Below are 12,547 nucleotides of genomic sequence, written 5' to 3' on the forward strand. Positions count from 1 at the left end.
ATTCGCCTTTAACTTGCTTAATCACCAATTCGGAGTCGCCATATACAACAATCCTCTTTGCATTCAGCTTTCTTAAGATCTTTAGGCTAGCAATCAAAGCCTCATACTTAGCTTCATTGTTCGAGCAATCAAAAGCAAGTTTGTAAGAACATACACGCATGTTACTCGGCACTTTGTTTGGGGCAGAAAGAGGACTGCGTACCCAAATTCCAATTCCAACACCATCATTTCCTACTGCGCCATCGAAATCCATGGTCCATAGGCCATCTTCCTCTTCTTCTAAGTGCTGAAACTCTTTTTCCTTTGTTTTTTCTGCTTGCTGTCCATCATCTTTTTATATTTGCTAAACGGTCTTTCCATGTTCTTGTCCTTCTCTCTTCAAAACTTCTCTAAAATTTTATGCTATTTCTAGAATATCATTTGCTACAACTAACTAACTATCAATATCATTGAAACTATCTGAATACAAAACAAAAGACTCGAGATCTGTATGTACATAATTAATCGGATGATTAATTGGTTTCTCCTTGCTTGTAATCATGTATTTCATTTTCTGCTCACGATACAATTTTCTCATTTGGCCAAACACTGGAATCATTGCATAGGAGAAATCGAGCTGCATAGTTCCTTTGATCTTTGCTCCCCAAGACCTTGAAAGAAGCATACCGAATCGGGGAGGAATGTCTGCTACAACAACATCCATCAAAATATTCTTAGCCGGAATCTGATCCAAACTAACCACCAAGTCTTTAATAAGCCCAATACATCTCACCCTGCTGGAATCAAATGAATAGAGATCATGATACTTCCTGGTAATGTCCAAACCCAACTTCTCCATGATAGCTTTTGGCATAAGATTGTGGGAGGCACCGGAATCGAACATAGCGTTATGCAAAACAAACTCATGCACTCTCAAACTGATATAAAAAGGAGGCACATCACTGTCGGGAGACTCACCATTCAATGCTGGTCCAAAAATCAGTTCAGGCTTATCATCTTCCACACTCACCATATCAGACATTGGATCAAAATTCAGAATTTTGGAAACCTGCCCTCTATAATCGCTGTTCCTCATCAGCTCTGTCAAAGGAATAGATACCTTCAATTTAGAAATCTCATTTTCTAAACTAAAAGTGGAAGTCTTCTCTACCTCTTTGGCTGGAACTTCTTTCTTCTCCGCTTTATCTTTTGGTGCAATGGGCTGATTGACTCGTTCATTTGCTGATGGAGATTTGTTAGGCATTGGATCAGCAACTTCTTTGCCTTTATTTGGTGCAACCGACGACTCATTCTTAGATGCTGGACCTTCCTTTCTCTTTTGGATTGGATTGATGGGGACATTTCTGTTTCTTAATGAATACTGATGCTGCTGGGCGGACAAGGCATGCATATACCCTCTTTGATACTCATCCGACTCCTCTTCAAGAGCTGTGTCATTCGACAAGATAAAATCTGCATCATGCTGTACCGCTAAACTTTCTGCATACTCATCATCTTTAGTGATAAATGTGGGCATATCATCTGGAGTGAAGAAGTGATTTTCTTCTCCTATTACATGGTCTTCATCATCAGATTCGGGGCCAACAAAATTCTGCTGAAGAGGTGTCTTTACTTGCTGCTGTTGTGATGCCGTTTCTTGTGCTCACTGCTCACGTTGTTTGATCCTGAATTGTGGCTACTGCTAGCCATGGAAATTGGGATTCCGAATCTGTGGTTCGGGCTTATCAAGTGTCAACCTTTCAATCATCTTTTCTACCTTGCGTAGCACCTGATTTGAGGTAGAAGCTTCCTCCTTTATTGAGACTTTCTTTTCAGCTTTCATTCTAGCTCGCTTGTCATTCAAATTCGCCTCGACACTAACGAAAATTTTCTGCTTCTCTTCTAAGGTAGCTGGATCTCTCTCCCTCAATTGATAAGCCATGTCTGGATCAAAGCCATCCGGGAACTTAAGCAAAGCTGATCTTCTAGTTGGCTTTAAATCATCCGGAATTGCATTATAAACCGCATTGAATCTAATACAATAGTCTTGAACGGACTCACCAGCATTTCGCTTGATCTTGGTATATTCGGAAGTGATTTGCAGCGGATCTTTCTTTACTTCCCAGCGTTCCAAAAACTGTCTTTTAAGGTCTTCTAATGTAGGAACACTTCTGGCCGGCAAAGCTCTGAACCATTTTCTTACCTCGCCACCGAAGGTCTGCATGAATAACCTCATGGTCACATTTTCCTCATCGATCTCATGAAGATTGAAGAAATCTGTCATTTTGTCCACATGTTGTTGAGCTGTGATACCCTGAGGTGTTCCATAAAACAAAGGAATTTTGCTCTGATAATCTGCAGGCATGTCATTCAAAACTTGAGGTAGCGTGAGAGGTGCAAACCGAGCAGCCATTGCTCTTGGTGGATTTGGTCTGGGGGATGATGGAGGAGTGGGAGCAGCTGATGTGTGAGGTGTATGAGGAGGTGTATGCGGAGGTGAAACAATTTTAGATGTAGAAGGAGTAGATGGAGGTGAATTTACAGCAGACTTTTGATCAGCAATGTTAGGCTGCGGAGGAAGGGTGGGAATGAAAGGCGGCTCCGTTGGAACCCTTGAGCTAGATGGGGTTGAAATAGTTCCAAGAGTTGCAGATGCAGCTTCTAGAAAATCAATTATATTTGCAGCCTCAATATCAGTTTGGAGTTGTCTTAAAATGAAATTTTCAATAGACTTATTAGATTTTTCAATGTTTAGAGCAGCAAGAAAATCCGGATTTGGGACGATAGACTCAAGAGCATTTTCAGACTTGGTTTTAAATAATGACAATTCAAACTTTTCATCAAAATCAAGCTCTTCAAGATACTCAAAAATTGCCGGGCATGAACGAGATCTAAACATGGGAGTGACAGAGCTCTCTTGGCGAACAATTCTTGAAATCAGATTAGGATTCTCGTAGAAAGGAGGAGGATTTGGATCTGGATTAGCTCTTGTATATCTCTTTGAAGCCAACATGTTATTTTCAAGAAATCAAAGGAACAAAAACAACTTGATCAGCCTGTCAAACTCTAAACCTATCATCCAAAGCTTAGAATTCTCAAAAGTACTGGGGTGATTCGCAAATCAAGTGTCACGATTACAAGCTAGACCGGAGATTGACTGAAGCAACGTTTATCTACTTGCGCTAATGCAAAGCAAAAGCATTTCGAAGGCTACCTAGCATAACTTCAGGCTCCGTCTGTAGCTTAGAAAACCAATGACATCAACAAGCAAACCATTTGATTCCCCAGTACGGTCACCACTATGTTAGAGCCTAGATTTGTCTCAGGCTGAAAAGACAAGGTTCTAGGTCCACATTAAACCACGCTCAGCCTCGTAGCTAGCCCTACGAGGACAGGAGAGGGCTCTCTCCAGGTCGATCTCGGCAAAAGACGAATGATTGGGGCTCGAGATGACTAGATTTGCAACTGATCTTAGGCTAGGTATTAAGTGCAGGGATTTGATTTAGTTTTTTGAGGGTTTTGTTGAAAAATGGGAAAGGAAAATTTGGGCTCGGGGATGAGGCACAGTTTTTTGCAGAGGTCTAAATGGGGAAAGGAAGGCGATCATCTTGATGCTTTAAAGCAAGTGAGGTGGGTAGATCAGATAGGTGAGGAGCTAAGGAGAGCAAGAGAGTCTCAAGGATTCTCCTTAAACTGAAGAAAACATGAAAATTTAAACAAATTCAAAGGCAGAGCATAACAGTTATGGATTCCACCTTAATCACTCATTTGTTTCAAATTTTGAAGAAGAAGCATGAAGATGATACACAAAACACTAGATAAACTTACAATTACTCAAAGAGGCACACCATCAAAACATAAAGCCACATGGATCCCAAACAGTGCTGCAAAACCTTGGTCTTTCCTTAGCCAAAAATGCAGAAGTGAATGTACAATAGAGTGCCAAGCTTTTCCCAAGAGTCCAACCCTGAAAATGACTTAGAAATTACATAATATAGACAAGCCAACCTCTTCCCTTGCCTCTAGGGTCGAGCTCATCATTCTAGGAGTTGTTTCAACCAATTCTAAACAAAGCACTACAATCTAGGCAGTCAAAACAACTTGCCTCTATAAGGTAGGAAACTGATTCATTCATTAAATTTTCACTCTTTGGTGAATGAATCTTCTAGAACAAGTAACTAAGTGTCAAAAATACATCATGTTCACTCAATTACATCAAGATAAGTCAAAAATTACATCACAAAGCAAAACTAGTAAAACTGGCTGAGTTTTTGAGCTGGAAGGTGAAAAATTGGGCAAAAAACCTCTGTGCGCCGCGCCAATTTCTGTATGCGTCACGCCACTTTGCTGCTGATTTTGAGGCACTTGCTGAAGTCCAAATTGAGCCTAAGTGTGCTTGTTGGAAAGCCCTACCTGTCTACTTTCCAACCCAAGTGGAATTTTCCAATGTGGTGTCCATTTTCCCCTCCAAAAGTGCATTCTCCTAAGACTGCTTCCTGTGTGTCAAAATAGGGGCAGTGAGGTCATTTTTTGCATGTTTTTTGACCTTTTGGGGACCCAAAACTTGCCCAAACTTCTTGTCCATGTACCAGCAGTCATGATTTTTCATGCTGAATCCAAAAATGCAAGCCATTTGTGATTTGGAGCTCCCAATCCTAAGCGCCGCACCAGTGGCACGACGCACAGGGAGAAAAAACCTGTGTTGTGCCCAAAAATTTGTCATGTGTACTGTGCTTGGACTGCCCTTTGATGATGGTATGAAACTAGGTGTTGTTGTGAGATTTGCCACCAAGGGGAACAATGCAAAAAAGGGAGTGTTAGGAAGGGGAATAATATGATGGGAATAGGGGTTATGGGGGGAAATTTTGTTTAGGGATATGTAGGAGGGTTTGGGGATTTTATAGGGTAGGGTTTAGGAGATGTTTATAGGGGCAAGGGTTTAGGAGTTTTGGGATTTGAATGCAATGTTGGATTGATGAGCTTGATTGGGGGGGGGGGGGGTAGGAAATGAGGAAACAAAAGGGAAATGGGGAAAGGGGAGAGTCCTTGGCGACCAATCAATAAGTCAAGACCCCACAACAAATTTCCTTTGAATGTATTTTAAAGGGAGGATTTAGATTTTGTTTCAAATGCTACCACCCATAAACCACTCACACTTATCACCAAATTCAAAGCAACAGCAAGCATGAGGGCCTGCTTGGCCAATTCATGCAAGGTATGGGCGAATTGGTGAAATTCCAAGCAAGTTTCAGGCTTGAGGCTATACGCGCCGCGCTCAAAACCCAGTGCGCTGCGCTCTTTATATGCGCCGCGCCCGTTATAATTTACACTGGGTGAAAACTCCCAGTGCGCCGCGTGCTTTATGTGTGTCGTGCCCCTCTGTGTGTGCACCGCGCAGCCTTTCAAGTCACACAATCGGCCTCTTCCACTCACTGTTTGGCTCTTGCACTTTCAAAACACAATTTCTCCCTTGGATGACTTTTTGGCATTTTCTTGTGGTTGGTTTTATGAAATTTGTTGCATTCAATCATGGACATAAACCACCATATCACTCATAAAATTTGATGAACAAGTGATGTTACAGAGCCTACCTACCGATTTGATGGGCTTCACCAAAATTTTGAGGAAGTTTGGCAGTGTTTTGGCGCTCTGTCTGTGTGCGCTGCGCACAAAACCCAGTGCGCCACGCCACTTAGAAAAATACACTGCGGGCCGGCTTTGTGTGCGTCGCGCCCCTGTTTATATGCGCCGCTCCTTGAAATCGCCTCCAATCTTGCTCCAAACCACGCACAATGCACACTCAAACCTTTGCAATGTTTCCTTAAGCACTTGAATTGCAAAATGACTTTGATTTTGGTGGGAACTTGTATATAAAGTCTTAGAAGTCATGGGTTAAATTTTGCTTTTTCAAAAACCCATTTTTCTAATGTTATGTTTTGACTCTATCCTTTGGCTTTCTCGTTGAATTTCTGGACTCAAAATGATGAAATTGGTTGATTTTTTGCAGGGATATAGGCATGATTTGACAAAGGAAAACCAGAGCCTGCTTTGAAAACTCCATGGCGGAAAAAATACATGATTATTACAAAAAATGAATTCGACAATTTCTTATTCAAAATAGAATTTTGAACAAGAAATGTCCTCAAATGTGTTTGATGATGAGCTTTTGAACTAGGAACCTCTTCGAAAACCATCCTCATGGCCTGCGGGCATTATTCGACATGTTTGAAGACCAACCACTAGACCTAGACTCTTAAAATAACTCTTTTTGACCAAAATAGCATAATGACTATGAATGACTGAAACGAACTTTGATGAACATAGAAAAATTTTGACTAGCCCGAGTAGGTACAAGCATGAGGGAAACAAGAACACCAAACCTTTTCGTCAGACAATGGCATGCCCCTAGTGAAATGCAACGAAGTGAGTCGAGCGAGACACCTAAAAATGAATTGCAAAAGGAGGAATGATCTCTAACGGAGGGATGACCAGACCGACTCTAACAGCCTACAGAAGGCTCCAACCTTCACTCTTTTTCTAGCTGCTACTGGAAGGGATCTCTAAACCCCCTGGCTCTTGTACTAGCTGATACATTTACTAGTACGTAGGTGCCAGCCTACAGAAGGCTCCAACCTTCACTCGTTTTCCAACTGCTACTGGAAGGGAGCTCCAACCCCCTGGCTCTTGTACTAGTTGATATGTTTACCAGTATGTAGGCTCTAGCCTATAGAAAGTTACGACCTTCTCTCTCCCTCCAGGGACCACGTTTCATAAATTTTCAAACTGGATACTCCTGGAACACAACACCACAATCTGAAGGCCGTGTTTCATCAATTTTTCATACTGGACCCATCAAAAACATTAAAGCTCAAAGTCAATCACCACTGCTATACAACCAATCACTGAAAAACCCATCATCACTAAATCAAATCACAATTAATCAATATGAACATTCAGAACACTATCACCAGAACACAGAGAAGAACCCAGAATTCTGCATCAACAACCATAACGAACTGCAACTTCAAATATCATATTTCATAATGTATACCCTATTTTGATGTGCCAAACCAGCGTGTATACGCGCTTTTACCAAAGCGAACCAACGTACATATCTGTAAATGCTAACTTAAAACATCACAATTATTCCAGACTTCAGTCATACCCAGATCAGAACATTTACAGTGTAAATCATGCGTTAGCATTCAAATCTAGCCTATTCATGATCAAACCATCATATAATAATTGATTTTAGCTCTCATGATCTTGATCCATCATTAGATCTCATTCGCCATCAACCGCTAAGGTTCATCCTTAGTTCAGATCAAGCAAAGCACCATAAACCCATAACTTGCATATTTTCTTTTGATTTCACTCTTCATCAGATATTCATTTCTTGCACGCCTTGGCCTAATGATCTTCTCCTCCTTATATAGCTTTGGGCCCTTTGTCAATACCTTGGACCAAAACCACTTAGGACCAATACCTTGGACCAAATACCTAGGGTCAATACCTCAGACCAAATACCTCAAACCAAATACCTTGGACCAATACCTTGGACCCAAAATACCTTGGACCAAATACCTCGGACCAAAACCTTGGTTTTCCAACATGTACGCTCTTTTCCTCCTGTGGGAGTGCGTGTATATGTATACGCTCTTTTTGTTCTGTGTGCCCGCATGTATACGCTACTTTGACAAAGTGAACCAGCGTATACCTCTCTTTCTTCAATCTCTGGAGTCTGATCTATAATCCTTTGTTGTTAACCTCTTGCACTATGAACTGTCATCTATGTGAGTTGCCATCAAGGACAACACCTGTATCATAATGCCAACAATCTCCCCCTTTGGACTTGATGGCAACAACAACACCAAGACACTCTCCCCCTTTGACATCAAGGGCAAAGGGCGGACCAAGATATTCTCCCCCTTTGATATACATTATGCTGTCCATGCTCCCCCTGAGTACATGTTGAATTCTCTGATTAAGCTCCCCCTTTGTACATGCTGAGATGCACTAAACCGTCCATGCTCCCCCTGAGCACATGCAGAGTCTGCAAAAAATATTTTTCAAAAGAATAACATGACTCTATAACTCAACTAAGTGAGTATGACCTTCCTATCACCAATGACTCATACATACATCAATCTCCCAACCAAGTGGGGATACACCAATTTTGACTCATCCACCCAACCAAGTGGGGATATACCAAATGTTTATACATGACTGAAATAGAAATTATTACATCATCCTTCCCATGCATAGTGGGGTTACAAATTAGGTATTTTCATGACCTTTACATCAAATGATATACATGACATTTATAACAAGGACCAACAATCTAAACAAGACCATGATAGTCATCAACAACTATCATACATCATATATGAACTGCACCATCAACATCTTCCAGTAGCATCAATATCAACAGCCTGTATATGTCCATCATCAAAAGAGTCACCTGAATCAAAACAACTATGTGGATCAACATATTCATGTACCAAGATCTTCTAACATAATGCCAACAATGCATTATTAGAAGCATATGCTCCCCCTGAACCTGTGCCAACTGTTCATTGTCAGATCTGATCATTGCAAATATCAGTAAGAATCATCAAGGCATCATCATCAATCAGATATACATCAACTTTTTAATAGCTTATGAGCACCAACACATTTCCACATATCATCAACAGATTGTAACCATCATCAAACAGAGCAGATAATTGACTAAACCATATTAGACCCCTTTTCCTGAGTCTGTCCCACTTCTTTTTCCTCAAACCAACATATATGCGATTGTGCAGCTTCAAACTCACGTATATATGCGACTTGTCTTCATGAAACTTGCGTATGAGATTTAGAACACTGAAGTTTCACACTTTCAGCTCCCCCTAAGTCTGTTATGTCTGTACACTATGCTATGCCACATCTTTCTGACTGTACTTCCTTCTTCTTCCATATCTTCGAGTGTGATGATGTTTTCTCCTTTTGGTATGATGCCTAAAATTTTCTGTTGCATTCCTTTTCTATGTGTCCAAACTTGTTACATGCATAACATCTTACATGTTTCATATTCCTTCTATAGCTGTCAATGGCTTTGTGACCAAACATATTGAAAGAAAAACAATATCCCTTAAAGTGCCTGGAAGCTGATGATCTTTCTATGTGACGGTCTTGAACCATTCTACTTCTGCATCTCGCTGCAACATGTCCAAAATTATGACATATAAAACATTCAATATTACTCATTGGAGGAAATAACTGACTATCACTTCCGCAATTAGGAGTAAAAGATTTTCTTTGAAGAATTACTTTCCTTGGTTGTTGATGGGGTTGACCTCTCATCTCCTTGTTGAGCATTTCAGATTTTACATTAGAGTTCGCTGCCTCATCTTGTGAGCTATATTCACCTTCAATGGATTCATGAAAACCAAGACTAGTTTTGATGGTAGGAGACCTTTGACTAAGAATATTATCCAAAATCTTAGTATTGTCTTGAAATCATAACAATTTATCCTTTTCTTCTAATTTACCTTTTAAGATATTTACCTCAACCTGATATTTCTCTTCCTTTTCCAGATATTGCTTCTTCAAGATTTCTTCAGCCTTTCTTCCTTCTTCCACTTGTTGCCTTAATTTGAGAATCTCATTTTCTTGTTCTTCATCTGCTTGAGGTAGTTCTTCATTTTGCTTATTTTCAAGATCTTCTTTTAGAGAGAGGATCTTAGCTTCAAGACTTTCATAGTAACTGGATCTATCTTTAAGTCTCTTGATTGTTGTACTCTTTTCATTTACTTCATTTCTTAATGATGTCACTTCATCCTGCAGCTTTTGACAATGATATTCCTTTTCTTTGTACTAAGCCTTTAATCTAGTAACTTATTCTTTGAAGGCACACTCCCTTTTGTTAAATAGATCTTGTTGATCTCTCATTTTATCTGCAAATCTTTTAACTTCTGCCTCTTTGTTTCTTTCACGATCACTTCCAATATGTTCAATATTGTATGAACAAAGAAAAGTATCACTAGAAGACCAAAAATTTGTACGTAATGCTTCATTTGCTTGTTCATCTTAAATTTGAGGTGATTCTGAATCTGAATACTTGTTTCCACCTAACGGCCAATTGTCTCTCCTCCTGTAATTGTTCCTTTGAGATGTATTCTTTTTCTGAGGCGCTTTCTTCTTTAGCTTCTTTCCCATTGTTTCCACGGATCTCCTTCAAGCGATCAAACTTCTTCCAAAGGACCTGCTCTGATACCAATTGTTGGAAATAATACTAAGAGGGGGGGTGAATCAGTATTATCAAATCAATAACTTTTTCATTTCATACTCAGATTTGTATACGCTACTTCAGTGAAGGTAGCTCGCTTGTACACTCAACTATCTTTAAAGCAACCAGGGTATATCCAACAAACTTATGATTCAGAGTTGATCTTTAATCAGTGAATCAGTACTTCATTAACCATATAAATAGTAACCATGTGCAGTAATAACAGAATAAACCATTACACATAACCAACACACATGAACACCAAGATTTAAGGTGGAAACCCAATGCAGGACAAAAACCACCTGTTGCTGTCTTCTTTTAATATAAGAAAAACCTGTTTACAATCTTGTACTGGTGCATACTCATACCAGTATGTAGGCACCCACCCGCAGAAGGCTACAACCTTCTATTGTTCTCCAGCTTCTATTGGAAGGGAGTTACAACCCCCTAGCTCTTGTACTAGCCGATCTGTTTACTAGTACGTAGGCGCTAGCCTACAGAGGGCTCCAACCTTCACTCATTTTCCAGCTGCTACTGGAAGGGAGCTCCAACCCCCTGGCACTTGTACTAGATGATCCATTTACCAGTACGTAGGCGCCAACCTACAGAAGGCTCCAACCTTCACTCATTTTCCAGCTGCCACTAGAAGGGAGCTCCAACCCACGGGATCTTGTACTAGACGATCCATTTAGTAGTATGTAGGCGCCAGCCTATAGAAGGCTCCAAACTTCACTCATTTTCAAGCTGCTACTGGAAGGGAGCTCCAACCCCTTGGCTCTTGTACTGGTTGATATGTTTACCAGTACGTAGGCACCAGCCTATAGAAGGCTACAACCTTCTCTCTTCCTCCAGGGACCACGTTTCATAAATTTTTAAACTGGATACTCTGGGAACACAACACCACAATCTGAAGGCCATGTTTCATCAAATTTTCATACTGGACCCATAAGTAACATTGAAGCTCAAAATCAATCACCACTGCTATACAACCAATCATTGAAAAACCCATCATCACTAAATCAAATCACAATCAATCAATATGAACATTCAGAACACTATCACCATAAAACAGTCACCAGAACATAGAGCGGAACCCATAATTTTGCATGAACAACCATAACCAACTGAAACTTCAAATATCATATTTCATAACGTATACGCTACTTTGATGTGCTGAACCAGTTTTTATATGTGATTTTACCAAAGAGAACTAGCGTACAGATCTACAAATGCTAACTTAAAGCATCACAACTATTCCATACTTCAGTCATACCCAGATCAGAACATTTACAATGTAAATCACGTGTTAGCATTCAGATCTAGACTACCCATGATCAAAACATATAATAATAATTCATTTTAGGTCTCATGATCCTGATCCATCATTAGATCTCATCCCCCATCAACCGCTAAGGTTCATCTTTAGTGCTAAGAACCATAAACCCATAACATGCATATTTGCTTTTGATCTCACTCTTCATTAGATATTCATTGCTTACACACCTTGGTCTAATGATCTTCTCCTCCTTATATAGCTTTAGGCCCTTTGTCAATACCTTGGACCAAAACCACTTAGGACCAATACCTTGGACCAAATACCTACGGTCAATACCTCGAAACAAATACCTCAGACCAAATGCCTCAGACCAATACCTTGGACCAAATACCTCAGACCAAAACCTTGGTTTTCCAACATTTATGCTCTTTTCCTCCTGTGAGAGTGTGTGTATACGTATATGCTCTTTTTGTTCTGTGTGCCCGTCTGTATAAGCTACTTTGACAAAGTGAACCATCGTATACCTCTCTTTCTTCAATCTCTGGAGTCTGATCTGTAATCCTTTTTTGTTAACCTCATGCACTATGAACTGTCATCTGTGTGAGTTGCCATCAAGGACAACACCTGTATCATAATTCCAACACTAAGTTTTTCCACACTGATATGCAAGAATGGCATGCGATGAAGTCATATGACTACAAGTATGATTTCCCTATGGTTAACAAGGATTTTAATTTTAATTTTATTTTTGTACTTCATGGACAGTCCCTGCGATAATGCTTATACTCATGACTCTTCTTGCACCCATGTATGCAGGTATGATGACGCTAACATAAATTTTAACTTTAGATAGTTGGGGTTAAATTCTTCGCCTTAATTCCTGCTCGCCCTCTTACAGGTTAATCTTCTTCCTGTACCCATGAATTTTACTCGGATGTTTCTGATGCAGTGACAAATTTAGCTTGCTCCCAAATTTTCATTATAGCATGATTAATGTTAAAGTTCCTCTGAGCACTTGT

This window comes from Pinus tabuliformis, chromosome 1_2, assembly GCF_031772625.1.
Source record: "Pinus tabuliformis cultivar Carrire ecotype Pingquan chromosome 1_2, CPIR1, whole genome shotgun sequence".
NCBI classification, from domain to species: domain Eukaryota; kingdom Viridiplantae; phylum Streptophyta; class Pinopsida; order Pinales; family Pinaceae; genus Pinus; species Pinus tabuliformis.